General features: G+C 39.1%; 1 pseudogene; it reads left to right on the top strand.

Annotated features, from left to right (window-relative positions):
- The first annotated feature begins 1,186 nt into the window (after positions 1-1,186).
- LOC125359797 overlaps positions 1,187-9,535 on the top strand; it is a 33,628-nt pseudogene continuing 25,279 nt past the window's right edge.

Here is a 9,535-nt window from a genome sequence, read left to right as displayed (position 1 = left end):
AAAATTAAGCACCATATTAATGCTATCTGGGGCTGAGAATATGGCCTAGAGGTAAAGTGCTCACCTCGTATACATGAAGCCCTGGGTTCGATTCCTCAGCACCACATATATAGAAAAAAAGCCGGAAGTGGCGCTGTGGCTTAAGAGGTAGAATGCTAGCCTTGAGCAAAAAGAAGCCAGGGACAGTGCTCAGGCCTCAGGACTGGCAACAAAAACAAAACAAAAAACAAACTAATGCTATCTGAAAAATGCTTAACTGAGCATTACTATTTTCTTAACTATTTTTTTTGTTTCTTTTCCCTGTCGAGCTTAAAATTTACTCCTGAAGTTCAAATGGTTCTGAGTATTTGTATGACATTACTATTTGGCATGATTAATATTAAAGGAGGAATGCTAAACAATAAGGATTGCTTTCTAAAGATTGATCTGCCTGTAAGAGCCATAGATGTATAAATACTATAAAATCTACACAATAATAATATTGAATAAGTTGGTATTTGATATATCTTAGTTATTTGGTATATCAAACAATAATTATATATTTTGGGGAATATATATCAGATAGCATGGCTAATAAGAACAATTTAGGGGTTGGGGATATGGCCTAGTGGCAAGAGTGCTTGCCTCGCATACATGAAGCCCTGGGTTCAATTCCCCAGCACCACATATACAGAAAACGGCCAGAAGTGGCACTGTGGCTCAAGTGGCAGAGTGCTAGCCTTGAGCAAAAAGAAGCCAGGGTGGCTGGGGATATAGCCTAGTGGCAAGAGTGCCTGCCTCGGATACACGAGGCCCTAGGTTCAATTCCCCAGCACCACATATACAGAAAACGGCCAGAAGCGGCGCTGTGGCTCAAGTGGCAGAGTGCTAGCCTTGAGCGGGAAGAAGCCAGGGACAGTGCTCAGGCCCTGAGTCCAAGCCCCAGGACTGGCAAAAAAAAAAAAAAAAAAAAAAAAAAAAAAAAAAAAAAAAAAGAAGCCAGGGACAGTGCTCAGGCCCTGAGTCCACGCCCCAGGACTGGCAAAAAAAAAAAAAAAAAAAAAAAAAAAGAACAATTTAGGAAATCAACAGGATAATTATTGGATGCTTTGGGCTATGAATAAATAACACTAATAATGTGATTTCTTCTTTTTCTAGAAATACAAAATAGGTTGTCTTTTCCTTGAAGGTGATTACCTCCCACTTAATGTCACCATTAAAAATCATATTCTTTCTCCAAACTGGCACTGGACTCTCAGCTAACACCTTTCTCTTCATATTCTACATCTTCCATTTCCTGGTGAATCACAGACCTAAGCCCATTGACGTCGTTATTTGCCACTTTACCCTCACCCACATAGTGATGCTCTTCACTACAGTGATTTTGGAGTCTCCTTACCTGTTTGAGTCACTGCATTTTCAGAATGACTTCAAATGCAAGGTGTTGTTTTACCTGCACAGAGTGACAAGGAGCCTTTCCATCTGCATCACCTGCTTCTTGAGTGTTCTCCAGGCCATCACCATCAGCCACAGCACTTCCTGGTTGGTGAGATTTAAATATAAGTCTATTAGTTACACTTTATACTATTTACTCTCTTTATGGTTCCTGAGTTTGTCCTTCAGTAGTAACCTGATCTTCCACACTGTGGCTTCATCCAATATGACCCAGCTTAATTTGAATATCAGTAAATAGTGTTTACTTTCTCCCATGAACTCCATTATCAAGGGACTGTTTTCTACTCTGACATTATCCAGGGATTTTTTTCTTTGTAGGACTTATGCTGCTTTCTAGTGCATACATGGTAGTTCTCTTGTCCAGGCATCAGAAGCAAACCCAACACCTTCACAGTACCAGCCTCTCCTCGAGAGTCTCCATAGAACAAAGAGCCACCCAGACCATCCTGTTGCTGGTGACTCTCTTTGTAGTCATGTACTGGGCAGACTTGATCATCTCATTCTTATCAACTCTGTTATGGACATATGTCCCAGCTGGCCTCTGTGTCCAGAATACTGTAGGCAATGGGTATGCCAACGTGAGTCCATTGGTGCTTATCAGATCAGATCAAAGGATAATAAATGTGATGCGAACTATTCAATGGAAGTGCTACCAAGTTTTAATAAACCAATTTAAAAAATTCTCTGAAAAAGATTATTTTGTGATCCATTAATCACCAAAGAACTTGCTATCTGATTTGACTTAAAATATGTGGTATTGTACTTACTCTACCTGAATAATTTTCAAAGAAATGCTAATAGCTGTGGATTTCTTGAGATTAGTATCCTTATCACTTAATACAAGTTCTTGTTAGGTTTCATATCATAAAACTTTTCTACTTAATTGCAATTTTCCTTCTGCTTCTATACCAAAGCTTGAACCCAAGGCCTTCCATTTTCACTCAGTTAGCACACTAACATTTGAGCCATACCCCAATTTCAGCATTTTGCTGGTTAATTAGTGGCAATAGTGTCTTAGATTTACCTGGGCTTGCTTTCAACCATGATCCTCAGATCTCAGCTTCCTCAATAGCTACATTCCTGTATTAAGAGGTTTGGGCTTGAATAATAATTTCTCCCAAGATGCTTCATATTTTTTTCTTGTACTAGAAATGTTGCTATGGGGCTGGGAATGTGGCTTAGTGGTAGAGTGCTTGCCTAGCATGCATGTAGCCCTGGGTTCAATTCCTCAGTACCACAAAAGACAGAAAAAGCCAGAAGTGGCACTTAAGTGATAGAGTGCTAACCTTGAGCAAAAGAAGCTAAGGGACAGTGTCCAGGCCCTGAGTGCAAGCCCCAGGAATGGCCAAAACAACAACAACAAAAAGAAAAAAGAAAACACAACAACAACCCTGAAACTGCATAATACTAGAGAGATAAAATAGCAATCTTTTTTTTTTTCTTTTTTGCTAGTCCTGGGGCTAAAACTCAGGACCCAGGCACTGTCCCTGAGCTTCTTTTGCTCAAGGCTAGCACTCTAGCACTTCAGTGCCATTTCTGTTTGTGTGGTGCTGAGGAATCCAATTCAGGGCTTCATGCATGCTAGGCAAACACTCTACCACTAAGCCACATACCTAGCCCTCAATAACATTTTTATATGTATTTTTCTTCATTTCCTTTGACATAATTTATGTCTGGTTAACTTGATTCACTTATGATTTTCAATTTGAGGAAAGTTATTATTCTGATAGTTGTGATTTATTCTTTGCCAATATTCTAGTGAAATATTTAAGTGTGTCTTATTCCTTCTACCTCTAGTCAACAAATATTCCAAATCATATGTTTATATGGTTTTCTCTCTGAATTTCATTTTAGTTCAATTTTTTTCTGCTCCTATAAACGAATCATATCAGTTAATTTTAACATAATATCACATATAACACATTATATATTACCATCACTTTTGTTTCATTTCTATTTGACATTTTGCCCAATGTTGGTCCATATTAATTTTTTAAATATGAGTATTATTTTGTTTTTATTTTCCTTAAATACCTTTAACACATCTCTAGTATCTGAAGTGCTATATAACATCATCTTTTTTCATCTTCTTCCTCTGACCTTTCCATATGTCCTTCACAACTGATAATGTGGTTCCAAATGTCCTTCACAACTGATAATTTGGTTTTCTTTCTTTTATTTTTTTTGCCAGTCCTGGGCCTTGGACTCAGGGCCTGAGCACTGACTCTGGCTTCTTTTTGCTCAAGGCTAGCACTTTGCCACTTGAGCCACAGTGCCACTTCCGGCCGTTTTCTATATATGTGGTGCTGCGGAATTGAACCCAGGGCTTCATGTATATGAAGGCAAGCACTCTTGCCACTAGGCCATATTCCCAGTCCCTGATAATTTGGTTCTATCATTTAGGGATATAAATTGCAAAATGCCCATTCAGGACCGTTTCTGCCATTCCTGGGGCTTGAGCTCAGGCAATCAGTCTATATAGAAAACTGACTTCAAAGCTGGTATTTTGCTTTCTGATACTCCTCCTTACTTTTGGACTTGAATCTTCTTTCCTCAGCTCTTTGGGATATTTGGGGATTCTTATAACTTTTTAAGACTTTTCCTTATGTTAAATGTTTCAGAATATTTGTTTTCTAAATAAATATTTGATCTAAAACGGGCATATACAAGTGAAATATTTCAAAAGTATTTTCTCAGAAGGTTGTCTCTTGAGAAACCCAGTTTTCTTGATTTGAAATCCCTTTCATATAGCACATTATAGAGTATCTTCTTTTTCATTCTAACTTAATAAAATCAAAAGTCAAATAATAATTGAAATTGTTCTTATACACTGCACAAAATTTGAAGTGATTTGCCTTTCCTGAAATGTGGCTGTACATGCAATGGATCATTAGTGCGCTGTAACCTGAAGACAGGATTGGTAGAAATAGTTACAAATGTGGTTCTGATTCTACTTGTCATGCTTCTTCCTCAGCACTTCCAGGACAGTGCAAAATATAATCTTGGCCTAGCTTTATACTTATTTTTGTAGTTACTTTTAAATGATCTTCAATGAAATTTGCATATGGCTAGAAATTACACTTTGATAGTTTTTGTGGCCATTTTGCCATAACTAGAAGAAATAACAGAATTTGTACTCTTGATATTGATACCTTAGGGCTAAAATTTGGGTTCTGTGTGGATACTGTGAACATATTATTTAATGGTCAATAATAATGTCCATATATGCATCTGTTTGATCAAACTGTAATTTAATGTTAGGATCATTTATTTGTTGTATAACTTCTAAGATGATGACACCAATTTGATAAATACACTGATTTCTCATTTACCCGAAGCTTTGTGTTCCATATTACAGTTTAGTCTCTAAGTGTGAACAACTTTAAATATTAATGAAAAGGTGGTAGTAATTTTCTATTTGAAAGAAAATCCAGAGTTGGGGCTGGGAATATGGCCTAGGGGCAAGAGTGCTTGCCTCGTATACTTGAGGCCCTGGGTTCGATTCCTCAGCACCACATATACAGAAAATGGCCAGAAGTGGCGCTGTGGCTCAAGTGGCAGAGTGCTAGCCCAGCCTTGAGCAAAAAAGAAGCCAGGGACAGTGCTCAGGCCCTGAGTTCACGGCCTAGGACTGCCCCCCCCCCCAAAAAAAAGAAAAGAAAATCCAGAGTCAAATGTACAATTCCCTAACTTAATTTTAGTACCATATGCATTACTGATTTGCCTAAGTATAGCAGGTGCAGAAATATCTTCCATCTTACAACAGAGCATACTGGGGCCCTGGGACATTCTCTCACATTACTCATCTTTGTTCTTCTATCTCAAATACCATGAATAGTCTGAACTTGAAATAATTTAAATTAGAACTAACTTCCTAAATGAATTCTTGAAGTCCACTTAAAAGGAATTTGAATACATAAATTATATGTGAAGAAATGAAATATATAATAAATCTATGAAAAACAAATGGATAAATAAAATTCTTCATAGAAAGGACAGTTCATGCTCAGAAGGGAAAGACTATCAAATATCTAATGAAGAATTAATCTCAGTTGCAAACAAAAAACTTACATATGTGTATCAATTATATATATAATTTGATTTTATACATTAATGTATATATACACATATTGAATTACATATAATATATTGAACTATATTTACACACATATACACACAATAAAGCTGGGGATGTTGGCATACATCTGTCATCTAAGCATTTTGAACACTAAAGTAGATTCCAGGCCAGCTTGGGCTACAGAGTTAGTTCAAGGCCAACCTGGGCTATATAGTGAGACTCTGCCTCAATAAAAAGAGAGAAAAAAAGAAAAGCAAAAATATACTGAATGCTGTCATTCCTGTCTTGGCACTACTGGGATGTGGTAGACACTTTTAGAAGTAGGCTTAATGGGTGGTTTCAGTCTTCAGGAACATGCCCTTGAAGTGGATGGTGGGATGATACAATGATGGTTTGTCTCTTGCACTTTGTCTTGGATTCCTGGCCTTGAAGTAAATGGGCCTCACCCATCATACCCTCCTATCACAATGTACTCTGCTACTACATAGCACTTCAAAAGAGTGGAGTCACTTGGTCATTGATAGAACCTCAAAACCTGTAAGCTAATATAAATCTTTTTTTTTTTTTTTTTTTTTGCCAGTCCTGGGGCTTGGACTCAGGGCCTGAGTACTGTCCCTGGCTTCTTTTTGCTCAAGGCTAGCACTCTGCCACTTGAGCCACAGCACCACTTCTGGCCGTTTTCTGTATATGTGGTGCTGGGGAATTGAACCCAGGGCCTCATGTATACGAGGCAAGCACTCTTGCCACTAGGCCATATCCCCAGCCCCCTAATATAAATCTTTGCCCTTTTTTGTTTGTTTGTTTTTGCCGGTCCTGGGACTTGAACTCAGAGTCTGGGCACTGTCCCCGAGCTTCTTTCACTCAAGGCTAGCATTCTACCACTTGAGCCAAAGTGTACTTCCACCTTTTTCTGTTATGTGGTACTGAGAAATCAAACCCATGGCTTAATGCATGCTAGGCAGGCACTCTACTGTGAAGCCACATTCCCAGCCCAATCTTTGCTGTTTTTATGTTGCTTTATCTCAAGCATTTGTTGCAGTCATTAAATACTCACATACATATAAATACATTGAAAAACATCCCTTTGGGCCGGGAGTTTGGCCTAGTGGTAGAGAGCTTGCCTACCATGGACAAAGCCCTGGGTTTCCTCAGTACCACATACACAGAAAAAGCCAGAAGTGGCTCTGTGGCTCAAGTGGTAGAGTGTGGTAGAATGATTCTCGGACCTGTGGTGACCTCAGCCTTGGCACAGACTTGCCAACACCTCTTCCAGAGCCCTATGAGAAGCACACTTCTCCTAAGATTTTTTCTGTGTTTGATGGCCAAAGGAAACCATTTGGTCATGAGACATTCCTCCCCTGATAAGAGTTCCTGGGGAGATTTGTTTAGCAGCTGCTGGGGGTGGGGGTGGGGGAGAAGGGTTTACAGTATGTAGGGAGTTTTATTGTTAAGATAGTTAGCATAGCATAAACAGTAGCTAGGGGATAATTGTAGCCTTGACTTGACCAGTCTAATCCTTTGATGTATTGATAAATGCAGCCATGCTTTGATATGTATATCTTTCTGTTTGAACTTTACTCTTGAAGTTGTAAATTGATGTCTTATGGCCCAAACTGATGTTTTATGACCCTATTTCTAAAACAGTATATAAGTTCTGGCCCTTCTAAAATAAAACATGCATTAGTTCATCTGCCTCTGCATCCCCCCTTGTCCTGATTTTTGTTGCTTCAGTTCCCGGGTCCAGGCCCCCTCTAGAGGGCCACAAGAGTAGAGGGCCACAAGAGTAGAGCTCCAGCCTTGAGCAAAAAGAGCTCAAGAACAGTGCCCAGGCCCTGAGTTCAAGCCCCAGGACTGGCAAAACAACAACAACAAAAAAACCCATTCCATTCTATTTTGGTTGTTTTTGTTGGTCATGGGGCTTGAACTCAGGGCCTGGGCACTGTCCCTGAGCTCTTCAGCTCAAGGCTAGTGCTCTACCACTCATCACCTCCAGTTTTCTGGGTTTTAATCGGAGATGAGTCTCATGGACTTTCCTGCTGGGGCTAGCTTTGAACTACAATCCTCAGATCTTAACATCTGGAGTAGCTAGGATTACATGCATCAGCCACTGGTGCCTGGCCAGACCATTTTTGAGGCCAGTTTTACCCATATAAAAATAGGAACAAAACACACTTATGAATATAGGATATTCATAGGTGCCTTATGAATATAGAAATAAAAACCTTTGCTAGGTACCAGTAGCCACACATGTAATCCTAGGTTCCCATGAGGCTAAGATCCAGGTCACAGTTCAAATTCAATCTGAACAGGAAGTCTATGAGATTCCATCTCCAAAATAACCAAGGGAATACAGGGCTGGAGGTATGGCTCAAGTGGTAGAGCACCAGCCAAGCAAGCAAACCAAGCAAGTCCTGGTTTTACATATATACATTCAATATTACTTACTACACTCATAGATTAAAAAACAAAAATCACATTTGATGATTAACCCCCAGCAAACTAAAATATAAGGATTTTTTTTTTCCTCAAGGCTAGTGCTCTTACCATGTTAAGCCACAGTACCACTTCCAGTTATCTGGTGGCTAATTGGAGATAAGTGTCACAAACTTTTCCTGCCCAGGCCTGCCTCAAACTATGATCCTCAGATCTTAGCCTTCTGAGTAGGTAAGATTAGGCACAAGTCACCAGCATCTGGCTCAAAAGGGAACTTTCTGGGCTCAGTAAAGGGCACCCATCAAAACCTCACAGCTCTTCAACATACTAAGTAATGAACAGCTAATATTTTACTCCCAACTTTAGGGACAAGAGTGTGAGCCTTTCTCAGTTCCAGTTGACTAAACATTACACTGTGTCTTCAGCCAGGTATAATATGCAAGGAAACAAAAGAGCTTCATACTATAGGTTGGTACAAATGACATAGTCATCTTCACAAAGATTTCTGAGAACTCAGGTCTTTTATGTTAGTATATTGCTGCTGTAATCCTTGGGCATTTTGTATATGCTCCTTACCACATTATATTATTTTCTCTGCCACCAAAAATGTGAACAGTGCCTATTACTCTACAACAATGTCACAGATTGTGTTTTATTTTACTACCTGGCAGTTGAAAACGAACACAACTTTTGCATGTCAATAAAAATTTCCTTTTTTTTTCTATCTCTTCATGTACCACTAACTTATTTTGTGAACTTTTTGCACACTGTGTCAAATCAAATTGTGTTAAAATTGACTTTGAGATGTTATATCACCCTATTTAAATAGGTTTAAGGTTTTTTGTGTGTGCGTGCATGACAGTACTGGGGCTTGGACAGACCTGAGGGCTGTCCCTGAGTTTTTGTTTTTGTTTTTTGTTCAGTTATAGGGCTTGAACTCTGGGCCTGGGCACTGTCCCTGAGCTCTTCAGCTCAAGGCTGAAGAGCCTTGTGAGCCACACTTGTGAGCCACAGCACTTCTGGTTTTCTTGAGATTAATTAGAGATCAAAATCTCACAGGTTTTCCTGCCTGGGCTGGCTTTGAACCACAATCCTCAGATCTCAGCCTCCTGAGCAGCTAGGATTACAGGTTTGAGCCACCAGTGCCCAACTCGCTGAGGTTTTTTGCTGGAGACTAGTGCTCTACCACTTGAGCCACACCCCCACTTCCAACTATGCTGGTTAATTGGAAGGAAAGCATCTCAGGGACTTTTCTGGACTGATTGACTTCATACTACAATCCTCACATCTCAGCCTTCTGAGTAGCTAAGATTACAGGGGTGAGCCAACAGTGCCCAATTGTTAAGTCTATTTTATTCATAGATAGAAATAAAATTTTGCTTTGGCTGTTTTTGTAAAGCTTTCTTAAAAATGGCAAAATTATCATTTATTTCATATGTGAAAGTCACTTTTAAAATTTTTGTTGTGGCATAATACATGACAAAATTATCTTCATCATTTAATGCATATATAATTCAGGGGCATTCAGTATATTCATTGTTGAATAACCATAACCAACCTAAACATATTCATCATCAAAAATGTATTCAT

Source organism: Perognathus longimembris, chromosome 11 (assembly GCF_023159225.1).
Source record: "Perognathus longimembris pacificus isolate PPM17 chromosome 11, ASM2315922v1, whole genome shotgun sequence".
Taxonomy (NCBI): Eukaryota; Metazoa; Chordata; class Mammalia; order Rodentia; family Heteromyidae; genus Perognathus; species Perognathus longimembris.
Note: the sequence above shows the minus strand (reverse complement) of the source record. Positions and strands in the feature narration are given on the sequence as shown.